This window comes from Phyllobates terribilis, unplaced genomic scaffold (assembly GCF_046119375.1).
Source record: "Phyllobates terribilis strain yellow unplaced genomic scaffold, ASM4611937v1 Scaffold_3__8_contigs__length_932513732, whole genome shotgun sequence".
In the NCBI taxonomy this organism is placed as follows: Eukaryota; Metazoa; Chordata; class Amphibia; order Anura; family Dendrobatidae; genus Phyllobates; species Phyllobates terribilis.
The window spans coordinates 668,269,512-668,278,744 of NW_027362763.1; positions in this window are offsets into that span (position 1 = coordinate 668,269,512).

Here is a 9,233-nt window from a genome sequence, read left to right on the forward strand (position 1 = left end):
CGAATCAATTTGTGAAGCACCTGGGGGTTGCAACTGCTCACTATGCATCTAGATAGGTGCCTTGGGGGGTCTAGTTTCCAAAATGGGGTCACTTGTGGGGGAGCTCCAATGTTTGGGCACACAGGGGCTCTCTAAACGCAACATGGTGTCCGCTAATTATTCAAGCAAATTTTACAATCAAAAAGTCAAATGGCGCTCCTTCCCTTCCGAGCCCTACAGTGCGCCCAAACAGTGTTTTTTCCCCAAATATTGGGTATCTGCGTGCCCAGGGGAAATTGCACAACAAATTTTGCGGTCCATTTTTTCTTGTTACCCCTGTGAAAATAAAAAAAATTGGGTCTAAAGTAACATTTTTGTGAAAAAAGTTAAATGTTCATTTTTTTCTTCCACATTCAAAAAATTCCTATGAAGCACCTGAAGGGTTAATAAAGTTCTTGAATGTGGTTTTGAGCACCTTGAGGGGTGCAGTTTTTAGAATGGTGTCACTTTTTGGTATTTTCTGTCATAAAGACCCCTCAAAGTGACTTCAAATATGATGTGGTCCCTAAAAAAATGGTTTTGTAAATTTTGTTGGAAAAATGAGAAATCGCTGGTCAACTTTTAACCCTTATAGCTCCCTAGCAAAAAAAAATTTTGGTTCCAAAATTGTGCTGATGTAAAGTAGACATGTGGGAAATGTTATTTATTAACTCTTTTGTGTGACATATCGCTTTGATTTCAGGGCTTAAAAATTCAAATTTTGAAAATTGCAAAATTTTCTAAATTTTCGCCAAATTTCCGTTTTTTTCACAAATAAACGCAAGTGATATCGAAGAAATTTTTCCACAATCATGAAGTACAATATGTCACGAAAAAACAATCTCAGAATCAGGGGGATCCGTTGAAGCGTTCCAGAGTAATTACCTCATAAAGTGACAGTGGTCAGAATTGTAAAAATTGGCCCGGTCATTAACGTGCAAACCACCCGCGGGGCTTAAGGGGTTAAAGGTGTTTTTCCACAAACAAAAGTTGATTTTAATCAATAGATCTTGGAATAATAATAAATTCCACAATTGGATGTGATTAAAAATAATGTTCCTGTGCCGAGATAATCTTATAAATGTGCCCCTGCCGTGTACTGTGTAATGGCTGTGTCTGACTGTACAGGGACATGGTATGATCATACCACATATCCTGGGCATGGGAGGACACAAAAGAGAGTATACAGAGAGGACAGCAGGGGATCGCAGCTGATTCTCTTTGTGAGGTAAAACATTTCCCTGTCTGTTTTTAAACAATGTTTTAATTCAAAGAAAGAATAATTTGCTCTCCCATGCTGTAATGTCTGTATAGTCTTTTGCGTCCTCCCCCGCCCAGGAGCTTTGGTATGATCAGACCATGTTCCTGTACGGTCAGACACAGCCATTACACAGTACACAGCAGGGGCACATTTATAAGATTATCTCAGTACAGGAACATTTTATTTAAACACATCCAATTGTGGAAGTTATTATTATTCCAAGATCTATTGAATGAAATGAGCTTTTGTTTGTGGGAAAACCCCTTTAAGTCCGTCACAGCGTGACATCTGGTCTAATTGGTTTGTGAAAATTCAATTCGCAGCACATACATGCATTCAAGTTCTTGTGTGTTTCTGTTGCAGATTCCTTCTTTTATTCAGTTCTCCTTCTTTTCACAATTTTGTATTCAGTTTTCCAATGCAATGATCACTCTTTTGTTCATGCAAGATGAGGATAACGTTTTTAGGAAATATTAAAAGTGACTGTGGAGACACAGGAGTCTCCCGTGGGCAGAATACTATTCAACACAAGGTGAGGGTAAAACAGTGTGACAATACTTTATTGAACCACCAAAAGACAATAACATATAGAACAGTCCCAGCAAAATACTTAAGATGGTGCAAAATTACAGAGTCTCACCCTTCCTCTGACTCGCCAGGATTAGTGCAGCTGTGACTCAGGGGCTTCCAGGGCCGACTACCCCCACCAGTGGTACCCCGCTGTTGGCGGGCACCCACAGAAAGGAGGTAACAAGCTTAGGAAGCTGACAGTTCATTGAGGTACGTGTCCAGATGACCAGATGGTCCCAACCTGGCTTCTCCAAACGTCTCCATGGGGCCAGGCGACCAGATGGTCCCAACCTGGCTTCTCCGAATGTATCCATGGGACCAGGTGACCAGATGATCCTAACTTGGCTTCTCCAAATGTACTTATGGGGCCAGGTGACCAGAGGGTCATAATCCTGGTGACCAGAGGGTCATAATCCTGGCTTCGCCTAACATATCCATGGGGCCAGGTGACCGGAGGGTCACAATCCTGGCTTCCCCAAATGTATCCATGGTTCCAGTAATGGTCAATGGAGCAGATCTGTGTTCTTCCAGCTGCTGAAGTGGTAAGCTCCTAAGCTGACATCCTGTAGAGTCAAATCTGTGTCCCTCTTGATGGATCCATGTTTCCAGGTTCCTGTTCTGAAAAGTCTCTCTTGGCTGTGATTTTGTAAAGTCCCTCTCAAAAGGATAGGGGTCCAAACATCTGTGGTCAGGGGGAAGGTGGGATTAGTTTAACTCTTATTGTTTGAGCATTTAATCAATCTGTATAGTTCGTCCTTTTCTGTTTTGTGGATCAACAAGCCACAGGGCTCACACAATGGTCAATCAACATATTTAGCAAACATCTATTGTTCAATGACCCTGCGCCCCTGTCTTGCAAAGTTAGCAGACAATAAGTTACAGTAAATATCAACTCAAGTATCAACATCCAGGCTTATGCAAACAATAGTCTGTGTTTCTTGACCAACCAAAGAAAAACACAAATTCAAAAGTCAATATAAAGATAATAGTGTTAGTAGCTGTTTCTCTATAACTATGATTAAATTGAAGTATTGATTGAAAGTCTGATGGAAGACTGGAATCTATGGCAAAGGACAAGGACTTGTAACCACGACCAGGTGGCATTTGTTTCAGAAACGTCCTCTATGTCTCAAGCTTGATCATAAAAAACTGAATTCAGATCCAAGAGGTAGTGAAGATTAGAGATATAAAAAATCGGGACAACCTGCCAAATAGGCCCATAGGAGGAAAGGTCTGCAAAGGTGCATGGGACTTTCACCTGTTTTGATAGGGAACTGGAAGCACAAAGTCACAACAATAATTGAGGCTTTTGTATTGCAATCTAGTAAACATTTTTTTATGATCTGATCATAGCATAGGGGAAAGGTTCCATTAAACTATAGGAGGTCAGGACAAGAAAACCGGTTGAAAAAGTCTTTCAAATTTTTAACTTTTTGTGGTAGGATTGCAGAAGAGGCATCTACCTTCAGGAAGAATCGGTCTATTGGGATCTGGTCCATGGAGAACTATGGTGGAAAGAAAGGCCCTTTTTAACTCTTGAAAGGCTGTTTCAGCTTGAGAAGTCCAGTTTTTGAATTTGACACCTTTCTTTGTTAGCGTTGAGAAGCCATGAGAGACGAAAAATGGGTAAAAATAAAAATTAGGAGTTGTTCATGAACCTCAGAAAACCTTGAAAAGCTTGAATGCTTTGAGAACGTCCCCACTGTAGTACATCAGAGAGTTTCTCTGAGTTCATCCGTGGACCCTGGTCAGATATCACCTATCGAAGAAAGGGCAGCTGAATCTTTTCAAAGAGACACTTCAACTTAGCATGGAGAGTATTCTCTAAGCTACTACAGAGCAAAATGGATATCTCCAAATGGAACATAAGCCAGTAGAATGTTTGTCAAGATACAACACTACACAAAAATAAAGGAGGCCACAAAAATGTCATTTGCAAATTCCTGGATGATAGCTGGGATAATACTTCGACCAAAGGTCATCACTAGATGCTCAAAATGTCTATAACAAGCATTCAAATTAACTCTCTTGCAGAATGAAAGAAGCTATCTCGCAGTGGACATAGCTAAGTAAAGCCAATATCCAATCCTTTGCTAAGAATTACAAAATGAGATATTGAGTGTTGAAAGCCTTCATCCATTCATTGCTCTCACAGATACAAATCAAGTTGTATCTAAAACGTTCGCCCCTTGTATCCTGACAGGTTTGGATATCTGAGGAAGCAGGTACTTGTTTTTAACGAGAATTGGATGTTTCGCCCTCGCACGTGCGGGGGCGAAACTTCCTGGGGGCGAAATGATAGGGGCGAAATGTGCGGGGGGCGAAATGTACCTGGGAGCAAACAGATGGGGGCCAACTGCTGGGGGCGAAACTTCCTATAACCGTTTTTAACAGTGATTTTATTTTACCTTCGGAAATCGATTCAGTCTTCCACTGAACAAAGAAGAATCCAGTTCAATGAAATTATCCTCCTTTTAAAATAAAAAACGTATTCATCTTAAGATAATAATGCTAATGTGAGAAACTTAGGAAGAAGGAAATCTCATTTGCTCTTCAGTCTAACCTGAAAACTACTCTTTTTTTTTCCTGATATTCTGCAATAAATTTGAGAAGATTCTGAATAAAGTCTCCTTTGACATTGTTCTTCTTGTCCTGGAAAAAAAAAAACACAGGAGAAATTAGTGGAGACAAGGAAAAATATCAAGACCTTGGTGGAAAAGCTGTTCCCGACATTAACTACAGACCAACTTAATCTTACATGAGAATTAGAAAAAAAAATCCCATAGGCATAATTAGTTATTCGAAATTAGATCATTATAGATCATTAGTGCATATAACAGGTATTCAAATACTACTTAAGAAATGTATATTGACAGGAGGAACAACAGGAGTAGTTTAAAAATATCAACTTTATTAAATGCAGTTTAAAACTAGAAAGAAGTGGACAGGAAATAGACTACATGGAAAAAATCCCAGGTACAGACCAAAAATCCCAATCAATATAATTAAATGGTAATCACTCAGAATGATATAATTATGGGGCAGGTAAAAGGGTGCAAGCATAGATCTTTAATCAATTTTGCCCTGTATTCCCAGGATAGTATTTGCACCCATATTTACCACAAGTTTCAATAGGAGTGATCCTTACCCATAGTGGCAGGGAGAGTCGGTGTTATGTTCTGCTACCAAAGCTAAGGAAAGAGAGGAGATCTGTCCCTACTATAAGACTCAGCTGAATCCCTACGATGTAACAGGGAACCTGATCCTGCGATCAGACCTGCTAAAGTCCTAATCTAGTCTGTACGGAGACCTATAGATGTGAGGAGGGAATCCCTACAAGTACTAAGGACTGGGAGGAATATGGGACACCTCCTAACAGAAATAGTAGCAGACAGACGAACAAACAAAATAGATAGAACATAGAGGTCCGTAGACCAAGCAAACTAACAGAGTTAGATACAGAGCACAGGCTAGCTAGAAAGTAGATATACAATGAAGTCCAGCAAAGCCAGAAGGGCGGAGCAGGATTAAATAGGCCAACAAGGTCATGTGACCAGCAAAGGAAAAAAAACCTAACAGCAAGGTTCTAACAGTACCCCCCCTTCTAAGAGGATCCTCCGGATCCCCTAGGACCAGGCTTATCAGGAAATCTCCTGTGAAACGCTCTGATAAGTCTGGACGCGGAAACATCATCTGACCTCACCCAAGAGTTATCCTCGGGTCCGAAACCTTTCCAGGCCACAAGATACTGCAAACTACCTCTATACCGTCTAGAGTCAAGGATGCGAGAAATTTCATATTCCCCGTCCTCCACCACCGGAGGAACAGAGGCAGAGGCGTCACCATCCGACACAACAGCTTTTTTTAACAGAGAGACATGAAAGACCGGATTAATTCTCCAGGAGGTAGGAACCTCCAACCTAACAGCAGATTGGTTGACAACCTGAAGCACCTTAAAGGGCCCTACAAACTTGGGACCCAATTTCTTAGAAGGAATCCTCAACCGCAGATTCCTAGAGGACAACCAAACCATGTCACCAACAGCGAACAAAACCTCCTGTCGTTTCCTATCAAAGTAGTCTTTAGATTTTCTGTTGGCCTCCTGAAGATTACCACGCACATCCGTCCAAACTCTTTCCAAATCACCGGAAAAATTCTCCTCCTCAGGCACGGCAGATCCCAACTTGGAGAACGACCCAAACGACGGATGTCTCCCAGAACAACAAAAAAAAGGCGAACAACCAGCAGAAGAAGATGTATGATTGTTCAGAGCAAATTCGGCAAGTGGCAGAAACTCAGACCACCCCTCTTGATTGTCTGCCACAAAACAACGCAAGAACTGCTCAACATCCTGGTTTTTCCTTTCTGTCTGGCCATTAGATTCAGGATGATATCCGGACGAAAACGACAAATGAATTCTCAACCTGTCACAAAAGGCACGCCAAAAACGAGCCACGAACTGAGGACCCCTATCAGAAACAATGTCAGTAGGAACGCCATGAAGTCTGACAATTTCCTTGACAAAGGCCTTAGCGAGAGTTTTAGCGCAGGGCAGTTTGACGAAGGGAACCAAGTGACACATCTTGCTAAAACGGTCCACGACCACCCAGATGACAGTAAAACCCTCAGAGGAGGGAAGGTCAGTTATAAAGTCCATAGCCAAATGTGTCCAAGGAGCACTGGGGACCTCCAAAGGACAAAGCAACCCCGCAGCAGGAGTATGTGAGGACTTAGATCTAGCACATATAGTACATTGGCGCACCCACTTAATGACTTCCTTCTGCCATCCAGGCCACCAAAAACTGCGACCCACCAGTCTCTTGGTCTCAGAGATTCCGGGATGACCTGCCAACCGAGATTCGTGACACTCAACAAACAAATCTCTCCTAAAGGTCCCAGGCACAAACAACCTCCCATGAGGAGTGTTAGATGGGGCATTCTCCTGAGCTTTAAGAATCTCATCTTCCAAAACGGAGTCTAAAGCAGCTATCACAACACCTTCTTGTAAAATGTTTTCCTCTTTCTCAGCACCGACTATGGGAGAAAAACTGCGAGACAAGGCATCCGCCTTAACATTCTTAGTACCAGGGATGTAAGTAACGGAGAAATTAAACCGCGAGAAAAACAGTGCCCACCTAGCCTGACGGGCATTCAGGCGCTTGGCAGCATCAAGATATATCAGATTTTTATGATCCGTAAGAACCTGAACGGGAAATTCCGCACCTTCCAAGAAGTGGCGCCAGTGTTCAAATGCGAGTTTAATAGCCAATAATTCCCGATTACCAATATCGTAATTCAGTTCAGTCTCCGAAAATTTTTTTGAAAAAAAGGCACAGGGATGTAATCCATCCCCGTTATCCTGAGACAATACTGCGCCAACCCCCACAGAGGAAGCATCAACCTCAACCAAAAACGGCCTAGTAACATCAGGCTGCATAAGGATGGGAGCAGAGGTGAACCTCTCCTTGAGATACACAAAAGCTTCAATAGCCTCAGAAGACCACTGAACCGCATCAGCACCTTTCCTGGTGAGATCAGTCAGAGGTTTGACAATACTAGAAAATTTTTTTATGAATTTTCTGTAGTAATTGGCGAAACCCAAAAACCTCTGTATCGATTTCAAACCAATAGGCCTAGGCCATTCCTGCACAGCCTGAACCTTAACCGGATCCATCTCAAAACCTTTGCTGGAGATAATGTAGCCCAAAAAACTAATTCTCTGTACAGCGAACTCACATTTCTCCAGCTTAGCAAAAAGCGAATTGTCCATTAATAACTGTAATACCTCACGCACGCTCCGCCAATGAGACTCCAGATCTGGCGAATAAATCAAAATGTCATCCAAATACACAACCACATTTTTACCGATCAAAGGTCTAAGGATGTCATTAATCAGATTCTGAAAAAATGCAGGAGCATTAGTAAGACCAAAAGGCATAACCAGATTCTCAAAATGACCCACAGGAGTGTTAAAAGCAGTCTTCCATTCATCACCCTCCTTCATGCGCAACAGATTGTATGCCCCCTTAAGGTCAATTTTAGAGAACCACTTGGCCCCCAATAACTGGTTAAACAGATCAGGAATCAATGGCAGTGGGTAAGGATTGCGTACCGTAATTTTGTTAATCTCACGAAAATCCAGACAAGGACGTAAACCGCCGTCCTTTTTTTTTACAAAAAAAAATCCAACCGCCACAGGAGACTTAGAGGGCCTAATGTGACCGGCGGCCAAACTTGTCTGTATGTATTCCTCCAAAGCCTTCCTCTCAGGAATGGTAAGGTTAAATAAACGACTTTTAGGAAGAGTCGCTCCAGGGACAAATTCAATAGAACAATCATAGTCTCTATGGGGAGGCAAAACCTGCGATTCCTTCTCAGAAAAAACTCTCCAAAAATCCTGAATAGGAACAGGCAATTCTCCCCTATCCACAGCTGCAATACGCCCGTTACAACACTTGTCATAACATTTATGGCTCCAGGATTTAATTTCACTGGTAGACCAATCCAGTACAGGATTGTGAAATTTTAACCAGGGCAAACCCAATATTACTGGAGAAGGCAAGTTATTCAACACTACCAAATCCAATTTCTCATGGTGAACACCATTAATAGTGAGAGGAAATTCACTGACCTTGAGAGTAATATTCTTCAAAGGGGAGCCATCCACAGAAACCACAGCAATGGGGGATGATAAAGGTTCAGGTTTTAAATTGAGTTTTTCCACGAATCCCCCATCAATTACATTCAGTGTAGACCCGCAATCAACAAACACCCGAAATTCCATTAATTTTTCCTGAGCAATCGTGGAAGCAGCTAAAAATATACCCTTGGAATTTAAACAGGCAATACGGGCGTGACTGACCATTTTTTTTTTCTTTCTTCATACGAAGCTCACAGCCTTTAATCAAATGACCAGATTTTCCGCAATAGAAACACAAGCCTTCTGAAAAACGACGGTCTTTTTCTTGAGAGCGAGGTGCCACCGATCCAATCTCCATCGGTTCACCACTGTTAGTACACACATTATCATAACCAGAAACTGACATAGCAGAGGATTTGCTCTCATTAACCCTAGCACGCAGTCTTCTATCCACCCGTATAGCTAATTGCATAGCCTGTTGCAAATCCTCAGGTGTAGGATAAGCAATTAGCAGGTCTTTAACCCTTTCACTGAGCCCAGCAAGAAATAGACTTTTCAGAGCAGAATCGTTCCAACCTGTTTGAGTGGACCAACGACGAAAATGAGTACAATATTTTTCGACATTACCTGATCCTTGTTTTAAACGTCTCAACTCAGTCTCAGCTGATGCCACACGGTCAGGATCATCATATAATAGTCCTAAAGCAGAAAAAAAACTATCCACTGATCTGAAGCATGTATCAC